We start from the raw sequence: 16,186 nt of genomic DNA, 5'->3' as shown, positions 1-16,186 counted from the left end.
CCCAAGTATAACTGGTACTCTTTCCCCACCTTTCTTGACTGGCCTCTGGTATTTATTTGTTGATTGCTTGGACCCACTCCCTCTGGAATGCAAGTGCAACGTAGTGGAGGAGCTGCTTCTGTTCGCTGCAGTATCCAGCACTTGACTCAGGCAGCCTTTGCCTGCGCTTTACCGTTTCCCGTTCCCTCAAACGAGTGTGACTGATTTGATTCACGTCCAGACACTTGCAGTAGATAAATATGAATCTCAGTGAAAACAGATTACTACGTTAGTGGTCTTCTTGTACGATACAGATATTGCTATACCTCTTCCCAAAACCGACAGCTATACCCACACCCCCACGTTCCTTTACAGCCAGGTAAAGATACGTGAAAGCTGCCCCCACCACTGTGTTGCTGCTCTCCATACTCCCTCACTGTACTTTTCTTTTTTTTTAAATCTCAGCTCTAAAGCAAGGAATGTAATAAGAATCCATTAATGGCTTCCCTATCTGTAAATGGGGAATAATAATAATAGTAATTACTTAACAATAGATTGTTCTGAAGATTAAATTAGTTCATATTGCAAAACATTTAGAACAGTGCCCAACACACAGTAAGAACTAAAGTGTTTGCTGTTACTCTTAACCTATTTCTTGATTCAGTTTGCTAATAATTTAATTGTAATTTTTACATCTATCTCCATAATTTAGATTCATCCATAGTGTATTTTGATTGACTGATTCTTATCAGGTTTTGATTTTAAGATAGTAAAATATTATCTTAAAGGGAGCTTTCCACCTGAAAATGGTTCAAATAGCTTTGGGAGGACCTGTTCCTTAGAGATTATTTAATTTATGGAGAATTTATCCATAAAACCACTGGGCTATCATCTTTAGTAACTGGTTTCTTCTAGTTTTGTATTTTTCTAGGGCTGTGGTATTTGTGTTGTCCACGGAAGAATTACGTTTCTCGTAGGCACGCTGAAGGTAGATGTGGTCCTGTGTCTTGCTTTAATCAGTGAAAAGTGAGCGGAAGTTCCATATGTCCTGGGCACCAAGATTTTTTAAAAAGCTCCCCAGGTGGTTCAAAAGAGCAGCCCAAGTTGAAAAAAGCGCTTACGTAAGGATGGAATGGATTGGTTACTCTAAATATTTCTAAACTAAAATTCCAGAACTGGAGCCGCGGAGACGCCGAACAATGTTTTGCCTCAGCCGGGAGGCGGCCGGTGGGAGGGGAAATCGCAGACTGGTACCTTCAGATCTGCCCCCGTGCCCAGAGGAGCCCCCGAGAATGGCGCAGATCCCCTCACAGGTGGCCCCTCGAACGCCCATGACAGGCTCGTCTCCCTGCAGCGGGGAGAGATGCAGCCGGCAGCGGGCGCCTTGGGGTGGGCAGAGGCGCTAATGCTGGGGCCGCGCCCCGAGGAAGACCGCGGGAGGCCTGGCGCCGCCTGGTGGCGCATCGCGCGCACCGCAGCCGCCGCTGCCCGGGCTCTGCAGCCTGGGCTGAGTTCGGCACAAGGAAGCCACGGGCCACTTTGGGAGGCCTCTTCCCGAAAGCCTGGCGCTCACACTGGCTTCCTGGGATTCTGTGCGGGCCGGAGAAGCTACGTCAGCGCGGAGCATGGAGGGGAAGGCCGCACAACGGGGCTTTGGGGAAACGGGGAAGTAGGAGGCTAAGGCCAGCCTCTGCAGGGAGGCTGGTGCAGACGCCTTTCAGAACCTGGGGATCAGGGAGGCCCCGGACCTCCCTGGTCTCCTGGAACACTCAGGAGTTGCAGAGCTTAGAATCAGGACCTCCAGGGGCCCGGTGTTGCAGAACCTGCAGACAGTGGGTGGTTGATTGTTCTCTGCTGCCTGCAGGTTTATTCGAGGTAGCCCCCCAAATGTTTGGGAACCAGGAACTTTGCCTACCAGAGCCCAGGGCCCACTCTGATAGGTCCAGAATCTGAATCTCAGAACCCGGGCCTGGTGGGGAACTAGCATCTGGCTGGAAGTGAGTGAATTGCTTTGGAGTCTTCCCATACACACGGCAACTCCAATGCCTTTAGGAACTAAGAAAGTACCCCCAACTCCTTGCGCCCCCATAGTAGCCCAGGGCCTCAGCCAGCCTCCTCTCTGAGGCCAGCGGGTCTGTGCAGTGTGGGTAGGTCATTAGTTCTGTCCTCCAAATATAGGCATTTACAACTCAACATCAGAAATGAAAATCAGGTTTATGAAAGTCAGGTTTTGTGTGAAAATGCTGACTTGAGAGTTATCTGCAGTTGTTAATAGCTTTCTCAATGTGTAATTGACAATCAACTGCACATATTTAAAGTATAAAATTTGATGTTTTTACTTGGATAGACCCATGAAAACATCACCACAGTCAAGAGAGTGAGGATCTTCATCATCCTCAAGAATTTTCTGTCCATTGGTGGTCCTTTCCTACCTCAGTGCCACCCAAGCCCCAGGCGACCACTGGTCCGCTTTGTCTGTAGAATTTGCATTTCTGGAGATTTATATAAATGCAGTCATCAGTTTGTGCTCTTTTTTGTCGTTCTACTTTCACTCAGCATAATTATTTTGAGATTCATTCATGTTGTGTTTATCAATAGTCTGGTCCTTTTGATTGCTGAATAGTGTTCTGTTGCACGGATTTACCGTAAGCTGTTTACCCATATTCATCTGTTGGTGGACATTTGGGTTGTTTTCTGGTTCTTGGCTATTACGAATAACTACTGTGAGCATTCATTTACAAATCCCTTTATGGACACATGTTAACATTTCTCTGGGGTTATACCTAGGAATGGAATGGCTGGGTCATATAGTAGGTATATGTTTAATTTAAGAGGCTGACAGATATTTCTAGAGTGGTTGTACCATTTTATATTTCCTCAGCAGCGTATGAGAGTTCCAGTTCCTCCATATCCTCACCAGCTCTTGGAATTTTAAGTAGAAAAAAATTGCAGTGTGTTACAAAGAAAACTTCCCAATGGTTTCCTAAAATCCAAGTAAAACACATGAAGTGCTTATACGAAATAAACAGTAAACTGTAATGTTGAGACATAAAAAGCTTAAGACATTGCTTTTTCATCACCAAAAACTAACAGGGTTGCCTTGTGTTCAGTAAGTCTGTCATACTTTTCTTAGAACCTCAGAGATGCACATCACTTTTGTTGATGATTTTGAAGTTCTACCAGTTGTATGTGGAATATAATCTAAGCTTTCCCCAGATTGTTAAAAATGTCACACTATATTTTTTGAATGTAAATATAGGTTTCCTTGCCAAAGAACTGTCCCCCAAAACCATTCTATTGAGAGATACAAGTATTCCATTAAGATTAGGGTATTAAAAACTGAAAGACTGGGAAAACATTCTAAAGCATATGCCTTTATTTCTGCTTTTCCCCAGCAACGGCACACAATCCCACCCACCCTCCCCCACCTCCGCCTTGGAGTTGAGTGTGACCATGTGACTTGTTTGGCCAGTAACATGTTGGTAGAAGTGATGTGTGTCATTCCATGGCAGGAATTTTGAGAGCCAGTATGCAATTTATCCATCTCTCTTCCCTTTGCCACGTTGCCAGCCCCCAGTGGCTACTCCGTCTGCCTGATCTCAGAGAATGATGATCCAAAGCCCAGCGTCCTCAGCCAGCTTGTGATGGGCAGTTTGGTTTGAGAAAGAAACCTTTATGGTGTTAAGCCACTGAAATTTGAAGGTTGTTACCACAGTATAAAATGACTATCCTGCTGAGTACATGGAGTCAATTTTGGACACTCAAGTTTTGCTAAGAAAGCAAAATTCCTCTAGGTGTTCAAGTTTATTGCCGTAGAGTTATACCTGATGGCCTCATGTATACGTCTCATCTCTTCTAATTATGTTATGAGGTATGTTGCTTTTCTGATTCTCAATCGTATTTTTACTGAACATCTGAATCAACCTTACCAGGGGTTGAGATACTTCACTGCTCTTTTCAAAGAGCCAGTTTTTGGTTTTATTCAACTTTGTTTTTTTCTAGTTCATTACTTTCAACTTTTATATGAAGGGGAGATATCATGAACTCAAAACCAGACTGCGCAGGCCTGAATCACAGCTTTGTCAGAGTCTGGGTATGTGATCTGGAACAAGTTTATTTCCCCTGTGCGTGTGTCCTCATCTGTATAATGGGATAATAAAAACACCTACATCATTTGGTTTTTGCGAGGATTAACACATGAAAAACTGTGCCTGGCCTTTGTAGGTGTTCAATGGTATTACTATTTGTTTGTTTTGTTCTCCTCAAAATATTGAGATTAACATTTGGCTCATTTCTTTTCAGTCTTTAATATTTTCAAGGCATTTACAGTTAACATATGTTCTCAGATTTCAGCTTAAATCGTGTCACTTTTTGGAAATGTTCCCTTTTCATTCTAGATTAATTTCATAAATAAGTAAAGTTGATTGGGGTCAATCAAATAGGAAATCAAAATTTCAATTCAAATTAAGAAATTGTCACTTTTATTTCTAATTTGATTTATCAGCAAAGAACCTTGAAATTTTTAAGTGGCTAAATATATATCCTGTTTTATATGTTCCACAGACTGGATGTGCGCTGTAGAGTTGATCCCCAGAGGGCTATTATATTATTGCAAGTTGCTTTATTCTTTTTTTTTTCCCTACTAGATAGCCTGAATATTTAAGAGCTATTTAACAATCCCATTAAAATTTTTCTTATCAAGTTTCCTTTGTGTTTTGGGAGAGTCTTGTTTTTACAGTTGGCTAAATGTAGGCCAAGTTTGACTACCATATTCCCTATGTAAACTGCAAGTAATCATATTAAAATCCCTGTTTGTCCTGTTACTGCTTTAACAATCTCAGCCTTAAACACCTATTTGTCTAATAATAATAATTTGCCCCACCTGTTGTTCTTTAAAGTCCGCCTTTCATTGAGGCTGTCCTGGGTGCCTGCCCGGACCAAGACGGTGTTCCCTTAACCGCTCCCAGGTCTCTTCTGACCACCGCTGAGCCATAAACTGCTGTGTGTTAGGAGAGGCTAAGCTGACGTACAGCTTCCATGTAAGCGGTACAGCCCCGAAGAACAGTGTCCCTGGGAGGAGTTTGCAGTTTGGGGGAGGGCGAGGGGCTCCAAAGTATTATCTACATCAGTCAGGAAGCACAGGTTGACAATACCTAATACGGCCTCCCAGCCAACTGGTGAGCCTTCAAGTTCCCTGTTACGTCCATTTGGAGGGTCTGCCTGTGGACAGTCCATCTAGTTTGTCCCCAGCACTAGCTGGGTCGTATCTATCCACCTCAGATGGCCAGAACCTCCTGGCTGAGGATGGCGGAGTCAGTCTGTTAAATTTCTGCAGCAGTTTGGGAGAGACATAGCGTGGGTTTGGTTCCTGTAGGAAGGCTCCACGGAGGGTCTGAAAGACACATTAAGGCCCCTCCTTCCCCCACAGCTCCCAGGGGTGGCTTTGTCTCTCTTCCTTCTCCACAAAATCTTGGGTCTCATTCCAGTAGCACCTTTTATTCCCATCATCTCCTACTCACATCCAGCCCTTTCATCCAGAAGAATCAGGTGAGCAAGACAAGGGCATTTTATGAAACTTTAAAGTTGGAACCCCCTGGGCCTCCCTTTCCGTGTAGTCAGAGTAAGCCGATCAGTAACCTGAAGCAGTGTCAGTGGTGGGGCAGCCCCGACAGCCTCGGGGGGGTCGAAGGGCTGACAGAGTTGATCTGCTGGCAGAGGAAGGGGAAACACCCCTTATGATGTAGCCTCCCCAGGTATAGGAGGAACAGGTCAGCTTTGGGCGTCACATCAGGTTCAGATCAGCAGCTTGATTCCAGTTGGTCTCAGAACCAGCCATCCTATTCTCACCACCAAAACTTTTAAGAACTGCAAAGGGTCCGAGATTTTATCTTACTTGCAAACTGACAAGTTAAGTTGGCCACAGTTTTGTGGCTACTGGGCAAGACACAAGAGCCCTGCATCAAAGACAGAAGACATTACATGGCAGGTAGCCTGAGCCCCAGGTTTGCATAGGTTCCCTTTGCTTCCCAAGCCCCATGGGAGCAACGTGGAGCAGGTAGGTAGATGCCATACACAGAGTGGCTCTGTCACAAGGAACCCAAATGTCAGGAAATCCCACTTATTTAAAGGGGCAGCTAACAAAATGTCTGATTTCAACCACCTATCAAAATGTTTCCGTGGGAGTATTCAGGGAGAAACCCGCCTAGCATTCAGTGACTTAAAAATGAATTCTGGCAGGATGAGTAGTCCCTGCATTAAGGAGACCACTGTTTACCAGTTCCTACTGCCCTCGCCTACATCTGTGTGTTCGCAAACACCCACACTCAGGCTGGTCTGGCTGAAGTCTAGAACCCTACCTGGTGTCCAACGGCTTCGTCTTGTGGTTGAAGGGACTTTCTTCTTGTGAAGAGAATTCCATTTTCTGATGGCTGGACCCCTGACTTGCTCAATGCTGTGGGTGGAGCCTGTGGAAGCAAGTGTACATACAAGTGGAGAGAATATTCCTTCCCCTTTTTCTTAGCTGTTCTCCGCCCCCAGCCTCCAGTGGGATGAGCCCAGGGACCTACCTGGTCCAGGCATGATTGTGTTTGCCACATCCCTTCCACACGAAGATTTCATTTTTAGTTGTCTTCATGGTCCTAGTCCCCATAGGTATTAATTTTCTCAAAATCCAGGTTTGAGACCTTTGGGATCTGGGGTCTGTCAGGAAGGTCTGCTGGTTTGGTGAGAGTAGAAGAAATGAGGTACCATGGACCTGGTATTTTGGCTGAATTCAGTGGCATGAAAAGAAATTTCCTTGATGTTTAAAGGTCCAGACTCAGGCCTGTGTTTCATTCATTTTGCTTGAGAAGCTCTCAGAGGATTGAGGTTGTAGTCAGAAACAAGAGTTCGAAGCCAACTGGTGGAGAGTTAAGGAGAAAAGTAGATTATTACTAGGACAAATTCCACAATATAACTTAATGTCCCAGTGAAGTCCCTCCAAGACAATTTTTCCTGAGCAGAAGAGAACTTGTATATGTTATTCAATGACTGGAGTCAGTTCCATACACGGAAGAGCAGACCCACTACAAAGTGGCGTCAAGTCTCCTACCCCAGGCTCTAGGCTCTGTTTCCCAGTTCATGTAAACCCTGCCCTGGAAGTGAAGGGGTGAAACTTAACTGCTGAATATTAGGGTGCAGTCATGCCTAATATGCTCACTCACTTAAAAAAAAATCTCCTTCATCCTGTCATCTTTTAAAGCTGCTGGTCAGCCAGACTTGATTCCCTCCAGGCTCTGGGTTTGCGGACAAAGGTTCTGTCTAATCAAGCCTCCTCTTCTGGAATCTTTTCGTACCTGATGGATTGGAAGCACCTGGAGCTGCGTACTAGCAATGCCTTGGAAGTCAGCACCATGTGTTTTACTTTGATATATGGCACTGTGTACGTTTAAGGTGTACAGAACAATGATCGACTTACATATATCATGAAATGTTGACTGCAGTAAGTTTAGTGAACAGCCATCATCTCATATAGATACAAAATTAAAGAAGAAAAAAAATTATTTCCTTATGATGAGAACTCAGGGTTTACTCTCTAAATAACTTTCGTATATAACATATAGCAGTGTTAATTATATTAATCATGTTGTACATTATATCCCTAGTACTTATTTATCTTATAACTAGAAATTTTTACTTTTTGACCACTTTTATTCAGTCTCCCCCATCCTCGCCAAGGTAGATTTTTAATAAGCATTGTGGGTTCTCGTCTTTGTGAGCGGTGATCACGTTGGGGTCACCAGTTGTGGGTTCTGTTCATTGTGGGTTTTGTCCAGCAAAAGTCCCACCATGGAAGAACAAAATTACTCAAGACTTTATCAGGTGACGAGAGAGGGACCCGGAGACCAACTCCCCGAGCTCCTCCCAAGCTCTTGTATTTATTGAGAATAGTCAAACAAAGAATCAAAGTAAAATTCGTCATAGGAATGAGTGAGGGGCATGGTGTACATGCGGGGGTGCAGGTCAGTATTTTCAGTTTATGAAAAACAGAAACATGATAATCTTAATTTATACTGAGAGAGAAGGTTACAATATTTTAGGATCCAGGAAGTATACAGTTGACAGTACAGTTACTTTAAACCTCAAACAATCATGAGCAAGGTTACAGTGTTCTGAACAATTGATAATGAAAATCAGACCACCACAGTCTCCATACAGTGATCAGAAATCGTCTAAGCATGCGAAGCAGCCCAGCTGTTCCCAGCTAAGGGCTAAGTCACAGTCTTCTGTGAGCAGTAGCAGCCTACACGATCCACCTGCGCCTGATAAGCAAAGCACATCCTGCCAGTCAGGGCAGGGGACGAGTTACGGTTTTCCATAAGCACAAGCAGCCCTGAATCTATGACCTCGCACTAAGCAAAGCGAGCAAAGTGTGTCTCTGTTTTTTACGGCGAGGAGACAGATTGTAGCAGATTCCCGCTGGCAAAGCAGCTTCAAGGCAACTGAGCTAAATTCCACAGATAAGGTGGTGGCCGGTATTGAGAGTTCAGTCTTTTGTGCTTTTAGACATTTTGCTTTGAAGTAGCAGTGTAAAGACAAAAACAGAAAGCACTGGTTTGGATTATACATTTCTTATGTGCTTATATAAAGGTGAGAATACATGAAGGTGAGAATATGATTTGGTAAAAGCAATCATTACCATATCAAAGTTTGTTAACCCAAGTTTGCACTCCCACAAAGCAGTGTTGCCACAACTAATTAGGCACATGGGAGAAATAACAGTGGGGTAAACTTCAAATGGATCAGAGAGCTATATGTAAAGGAAAAAACAGAAGAAAACCTGAGGGAATTCCTTTACATTCTGGCACTAAGGAAAACTTGCCTAATTATGATTCAAAATACAACAGTGATAGAAAATATTGATAAAATTGACTAATAAAAATGAGACCACTTTCACATGGCAAAAAAATACTAAATGGAAAATCAAGGGATAAATGACAAACAGAAAAAAATTTAGAATCATATCGTAAAGTATTAATGTCACTGATATAAAAAGATTTTATTTTTTTCTGTTTTTCTTAATTGAACTATAGTTGATTTACAATATTGTGTTAGTTTCAAGTGTACAACACATTGATTCAGTTACATATTTTTTTACAGATTATTTTCCATTATACGTTGTTACAAGATATTGAATATAGTTCCCTGTGGAAGTAAATCCTTGTGGCTTATCTATTTTATGTCTAGTAGTTTGTATCTGTTAATTCCATACTCCTAATTTATCCTTCCCTCTGTCCCTTTTTCCTTTGGAAACCATAAATTTGGTTTCTGTATCTGTAAGTCTGTTCCTGTTTTATATATAGATTCATTTGTATTAATTTTTAGATTCTACCTGTAAATGATACAATATAATATTTGTCTTTCTCTGTCTGGCTTGCTTTACTTAGTATGATATTCTCTAGGTCCGTCCATGTTGCTACAAATATTTCAATATTTGTAATATTTCATTCTTTTTATGTTTGAGTAATATTCCATTGTATATAAATGTACCACATCTTTTTAAACCAATTGTCTGTTGATGGTCACTTGAGTTGTTTCCATGTTTTGGTTATTACAAAAAGTGCTGTTATGAACTTTGGGATGCATGTATCTTTTCAAATTAGAGTTTTCATCTTTCCTGGATATGTGCCCAGGAGTGGGATTGCTGGATCATATAGTAACTCTATTTTTTGTTTCTAAGGAATCTCTATACTGTTTTCCACAGTGGTTGCACCAATTTACATTCCCAAGAACGGTGAAGGAAGATTCCCTTTTCTCTACAGTCTCTCCAGCATTTATTATTTGTAGATTTTTTGATGACAGCCATTCCGAGATATCGCCTTGGTTTGATTTGCATTTCGCTAATAATTAGTGATGTTGAGCATCTTTTCATGTGCCTGTTGGCCATCTGTATGTCTTCTTTGGAGAAATGTCTACTTAGGTCTTCTACCCATTTTTTTATTGGGTTGTTTTTTGATACTGAGTTGTATGCACTCTGTATATTTTGGAAATTAACCCCTTGTTAGTCGCATTTGCTTATATTTTCTCCCATTCTGTAGGTTGTCTTTTCGTATTTTATTGATGGCTTCCTTTGCTGTGGAAAAGCTTTTAACTTTGATTAGGTCCCATTTGTTTATTTTTGCTTTTATTTATTTTGTCTTGGGAGAACGACCTATGAAAATATTGCTATGATTTGTGTCAGAATGTTTTGCCTATGTTCTGTTCCAGGAGTTTTATGGTGTCATGTCTCATATTTAGGTCTTTAAATCATTTTGAGTTCATTTTTTTGTATACAATATGAGAGAGTGTTCTAATTTCATTGATTTACACGTAGCTGTCCAGCTTTCCCAGCACCACTTGCTGAAGAGATTGTCTTTTATCCATTGTTTATTCCTGCCTCCTTTGTCACATACTAATTAACTGTAGGTGTCTGGGTTTATTTCTGGGCTCTCTACTCTGTTCCATTGGTCTATATGTCTGTTTTTTTGCCAATACCATGCTATTTTGATTACTGTAACTTTGTAGTCTTGTCTGAAGTCTGGAAGGGTTATGCCTCCAGCTTCATTCTTTTTCTTCAGTAATGCTTTGGCAATCCTGGGTCTTTTGTGGTCCCATATAAATTTTAGGATTATTTGTTCTAGTTCTGTAGAAAATGTCATGGGTATTAATAGGCATCTCATTAAATCTGTAGATTGCTTTGGGTAGTATGGCCATTTTTTTGGAGGGGGGAGGTAATTAGGTTTGTTTGTTTGTTTGTTTATATTTAATGGATGTACTGGGGATTGAACCCAGGACCTCGTGCATAGTAAGGAGGCACTCTACCACTGAGCTACAACCTCCCCCTTTATGGCCATTTTAACTATCTTAATTCTTCCAATTCAACAGCGTGAGATATCTTTCCATTTCTTTGAATCATCTTCAACTTGCTTAATTAATGTTTCATAGCTTTCAGAGTTTAGACCTTTCACCTCCTTGGTTAAGTTTATTCCTTGGTATTTTTTAATATGATTTTAAACAGGATTATTTTTTATTTTCTCTTTCTGATATTTCATTGTTAGGGTAAAGAAATGCAACAGATTTCTGTATATTAATCTTGTACCTTGCTATTTTGCTAATTCATTTATTAGTTACAATAGTTTTTGTGTGGAGTCTTTGGGGTTCTCTATATAGAGTATCATGTCATCTGCAGATAGTGTGTTTTACATCTTCCTTTCCAATTTGGACACTGTTTATTACTTTTTCTTGTCTGATTGCTGTGGCTGGGACTTCCAATGCTTTGTTGAATAGACATGGTGAGAGTGGGCCTTCTTGTCTTGTTCCTGAATTTAGTGGGAAGGCTTTCAGCTTTTCACTGTTGAGTATGATGTTAGTTGTGGGTTTGTCATAAATGGCTTTTATTATGTTGGGATATGTTCCCTCTATGTCCACTTTCTGGAGAATTATTATCCCAAAGATCTCATATGTTGCTTTTTTAAAAATTTGTTTTTCCACTGTTCTGATTGGGTGATTTCCATTATTCTGTCTTCCAGATCACTTACTCATTCTTCTGCATTATTTAGTCATTGCTTCTAGACTGGTTTTTTGCTTGGCAATTGAGTTGTCTAATTTTGATTGATTTCTCTTTATCGTCCTAGTTCTATGTTACAGTGGCCTGCATTCCTAGCGATAATCTTTCTTAATTCCTTTAGCATTTTTATCACCTCCTTTTGAACTTGGGGCCTAGTAGACTGGTGAGGCCTGTTTTATTGTTTGCTCTTTCAGGGGACTTCTCTTGTTCTTTTTGTTGGGAGTCATTCTTCTGCCTTTTCGTTTTACTTAACACTATCTCTATGACTTTAGGAGAAACAGTTCTGTGATGTTGAAGGGGTGTTTTTATGTGGGAGCATCCCTGTGTAGACTGCACTTCTGTTGCGAGGGCTGTTTTGGTTTTGGATGCCAGCCACGTCTTGCCTGAGTGTGCTGGCCATTGTCCCCTTGGTGGGGGGTGTGATTAGTATTGTGACGTCCATTGCTTGTGCTGGATTTCGGGTGGGGCCTCCTCTTTGCTCTGTGCTATCACAGCCCGTCAGGGGTAGGGTCTGCTCCCCAGGTGTTGGAGAAGACACTTTGAGGGTCAGGTTTGATAAGGCTCCACTGCCCTTAAGTGCATGCTCTGTCCCAAAGAGGTGAGTGCAACTCTGCCCAGAAGCAGCCCAAGGTCATGTCCCTTTCTCTGTTGTGTTCATCCCAGATCTAATGCTAGGCTGGTGCCGGGGGCCACGGCATTGTGGTTGTGCTGCCCTCTGGGACGTTGGTTGTCCTGGGGAGCAGCACTACCGATGCTCTCCCAAGACCAACTGCCCCAGATCTGGCTCCAAACTGTGGTGTGGGGTGGGCAAAAGCAGAGCATTCCCACTGGGCAAGGAACTGCTGTGTACTCCTCCCCAAGGGCTGTCCACCTGAGATACGGCTCTGTGAAGCCACCTGGTGTGCATGCTAATAAAGTCCTCTGTTGCTGGACCTGTCCCCACTATGCCAGCGCTGACCATGGACTCGAATGGTGGACCCACATCCTGCTATATGGCCTCGTGACCTGCAATGTGCACTGGCAGTGGGCTCCGAGGCTCAGCCTGGCCCACATGCCCGGCCCTCCAGGCTGGCTCCGTGCAGCTGGACTGAGTCCTCTCCCACGGCCTGACTCCCCGAGATTCAGTGCCTAGCCACTGCGTGTCCTAGCAGCCCTACCCAGCACGTGTTTTGGGGCTGGGAATTGTGGTGAGAAGCTGCCAATGCCAGTCTCTCTCTGCCCTGATTGCTAGCAAGCCAGCGTGTGTGCACTCCTGGAGAGCAGAGTCCAGGCCCCTCCAGCACCTCTGTCTGTCCCAGTGGACCTCTGAGAAGCAAGGGGTCCTGCCAGGGAGAGGGGCCACCTGTTGTGGACCTTTTCCCCTTTTCCTCCGTCCAGAGGCCCTGCTCCCTTTTTTCCTTCATCCTACTCAGTTACGTGGGACTCTTTCTTGGAGCTTTGCTTGTATGAGAGATCTTCTTGCCAGTTTCCGGTTGGTTTTCTGTGAGAATTGTTCCACATATAGGTGTGTTTTTTTATGTGTTTGTTGGGGAAGGTGAGCTCCACAGCCTCCTACTCCATCATCTTGAACTACTGAGCCCTAAAAAGCTTTTAAAATTTGAGGGAAAATAAATCAATGACATGATAAGAAAAAATGGGGAAAATATAAACAGATCACAGAAGAACAAGTGCAAATAGCCCTTAAAGACCAAGAGATGCTCTACCTCACTCAGAAAAGGGATGCAAATTAAACTTGAGCTGGGATATAATTTCTTACCCATCACACTGGCAAAAATTCCAAGTTCTAATAACCGGCTCTGCTGCTGAGGCTGTGGGGACCCCCCCCAAAAGCTGCTGGTGATCATCAGGGGGGCTTCCTGTTGCGCCATCTGTTGCAAACATCAATAAACAAGAGGATGTTCTTTTTCTTTAAAGTTGAAACACTTTACGAGGCTCTAGGAACTGGTGGAAAGGATTTGAGAATTTTCCCATCTTTAAATCACTGGCGATAACATGTCTATTAAGCTTTTCCGCCTAAAATTTTAATTACTTTCCTCTAGCTAAAAAGCATTGCCTAATTTATGATGTTTTCCATTGTGACATACCTCATTCTGTTAAGAAACTCACATGCATACACTCTATCGGCTATTAATTGTAATAACAAAGCTCCAATGATCTTTAAAAAAATTTTTTTTTTTGCTAAGGAACACCAAAAGGAAGGATGACTGCGGTGGAGTGAAACATGAAAATCCACAAATGATTTGTCTAACATAAAGCTGTGCTTTTGGCTGCCACATGTTTTTGCCACTTAAAGGTGATTTAAGGGGCGCTGCGTCAAGATGACAAGGAAAGCCCAAAATCCATTAAAATACGATGGGTGCTTTAAAACCCTAAATAAGAATATTTGTCAGTGGGAATATTTTTCCAGCAACTCCACTTTATAGTTGCGGAACAACAACAAAAACATACTTTACAATGGTGACATCTAGCAGTCACTATCTTAACCAGGTAACTAAGGCATCTCCAGTAGTGGGACAATATGAGATTATGTGGCTCTTTGTGTGTTGCACCATGAAGTACACTGCATCACCTATGGAAAATTCTTCCCAAGAAAGTTTAGCTTGAAGTTAATCAAGCCTCTATCTCTAGTCTCACTTTACAGGAAATTCAAGGGACACAGGAACAGATTAAGTAGCACAGTGAAAAAACAGACAAATCTAGAAGGTGGGCATTTAAAAACAAAAAAGGCCTGTTCTTTCAAAAAGCCAATATCATATTCCCAGGGGACTATTGATCACTGATCTGTTGCTTGAAGTTTCTAATTAGTCACTGCACAAAAAAAAGAAAAAAAAAGCCCTAAAATCTTACAGCTCATATTTGAAAGAACTTGTTAAAGTCTGTCACATTTGACAAAAGTCCTGGAAAGTTACAAGACGTTACCAGTGAGGTATGAAGTTGAAAGAGACTTTTCTAAACTAGCAATTAAATAATTATTGTCATGTCAAAAGGTGATCAAAGAGTGTGAAACAAACCTGAAGGGGGAAAAGGGCCACAGAGACAAGTTAGGCAGTTAATTAATAAAAGCATTTTATTTTTCTGAATTTCGTGATGTTTGAGGTGTATTTGAGCTTTGTGGAATTTGTACTTTGTTGTGATTTATTTTCTCATTCTTAATAAGTGCTTACTTCAATGTCTAATTTTGTTTGGGTAATTTAGGATTTTGTTAAGGAGGTCCCCCAAATTAACATTAGCTTCAGGCCCCACGAAATTTTGATTTCAATGTGATGCTAAACAAGTTGCTTCCTCTCTGAGCCTAGGAAGTGAAGAGGGTCTGTGGAGAAGTGGCAGTGATGACGCTGGGAAAGGAATAAAGGGTCTTGATGCTAAGGGACTTGAGGGCTTCTGTCCTGCAGAAAGCAGGGCGCCACAGAAGGGCTTCAGGCAGATCAGAACTTCTGTGAGCTGTAGAGGAGGCTCTAGAGTCAGAGAGACCTTCAATAACCCAGTGCCAGAGTCCAGGTGACAAAGCACAAGGACAGACTTTCGACAGCTGAGGATCCAGCCATGAGCTTACCCAGACTTCAGGAAAGACGGCGGCAAGAAGCCTTGCTTCAGAATATTCCCCTTTAGTGAGCTTCCACCGTGGCATTCCGTGGCCAGGGCCAGAAAGTGCAGAAGGCGATGGCGCAACCCATCAGCCTCATCTTCAGATACTTGCCAAATAGATCTCGGATTCAAGCATGGCTTTACAAGCAAGTAAATATGCGGATAGAGGGCTGAATCACTGGTTTTGATGAGTATACGAACCTGAAATTAGATGATGCAGAAGAGATTCATTCTAAAACAAAGTCAAGAAAACAACTGGGTGGGGTCATGCTAAAAGGAGATGATATTACTCTGTTCCCAAGTGTCTCCACCTAGAAATGATCCATGAAGTGAGAAGGCAATACAGTCTGTTTTTTCAGGTGTCCTTTGTTGGGATTGTAGTTCTCATTCATATTGTTTTGATCACCCTTGTGTTATTACCAGGTTTACAATAAATGCTGTGGGATTGTTTTTATTTAAAAAAAAAAGAATATTTCCCTTTAAATGTTCATTTAGGCATCTACTTGGATTTTCTGTCCCCTTTAGAGATCTCTGTAGAAACCATTTATTATATGATTCTACAACTCAATCAGATTACTAACATAGTTTTTCCAACAGACTGTTTACACATGAGAGTTTACTTCATCTCACTTCTAAGCAATATTATAAAGGTGCCGTAGCTCAAGCATCAGACCACCTTTTGCCATAACACATAGCATAAAACTTTACAAAAAATTCACAGTATAACTTTTGTAAATCAAATTAGATCGTAATACGCAAATATGTTTCACACAATGGACAGGTGTTGCTACTCCCATGGTCAACCCGGGCCAACTCTATTTTATAAAACAAAAAATTATCTAGCAGTGTTGATTTGGAATGCCTGTTTGTTCTGAGGCTTCCCCAAATGGCCGCCATTTGTGACCAGAGGACGATAAGTCATTTAGTGTTTTCCTCAAACAAAGAGGAACAGACACCTTTCAATGGCCATCTTTCCCTCTGCTTACCAAATGGCTTTGCACTGGCAGGAACAGTCTAGGGTAGTGCAAATTATAAAAG

At 42.1% G+C, this 16,186-nt stretch overlaps 1 pseudogene; it reads left to right on the top strand.

The window, feature by feature from the left end:
- Positions 1-1,271: 1,271 nt before the first annotated feature.
- LOC106728478 lies at positions 1,272-15,507 on the top strand (annotated as a pseudogene).
- The last annotated feature ends 679 nt before the right edge of the window (positions 15,508-16,186 follow it).

The sequence above is a fragment of the Camelus ferus genome, chromosome 4 (assembly GCF_009834535.1).
Source record: "Camelus ferus isolate YT-003-E chromosome 4, BCGSAC_Cfer_1.0, whole genome shotgun sequence".
NCBI lineage: Eukaryota > Metazoa > Chordata > Mammalia > Artiodactyla > Camelidae > Camelus > Camelus ferus.
This window is presented reverse-complemented; position numbering and strand designations above follow the sequence as displayed.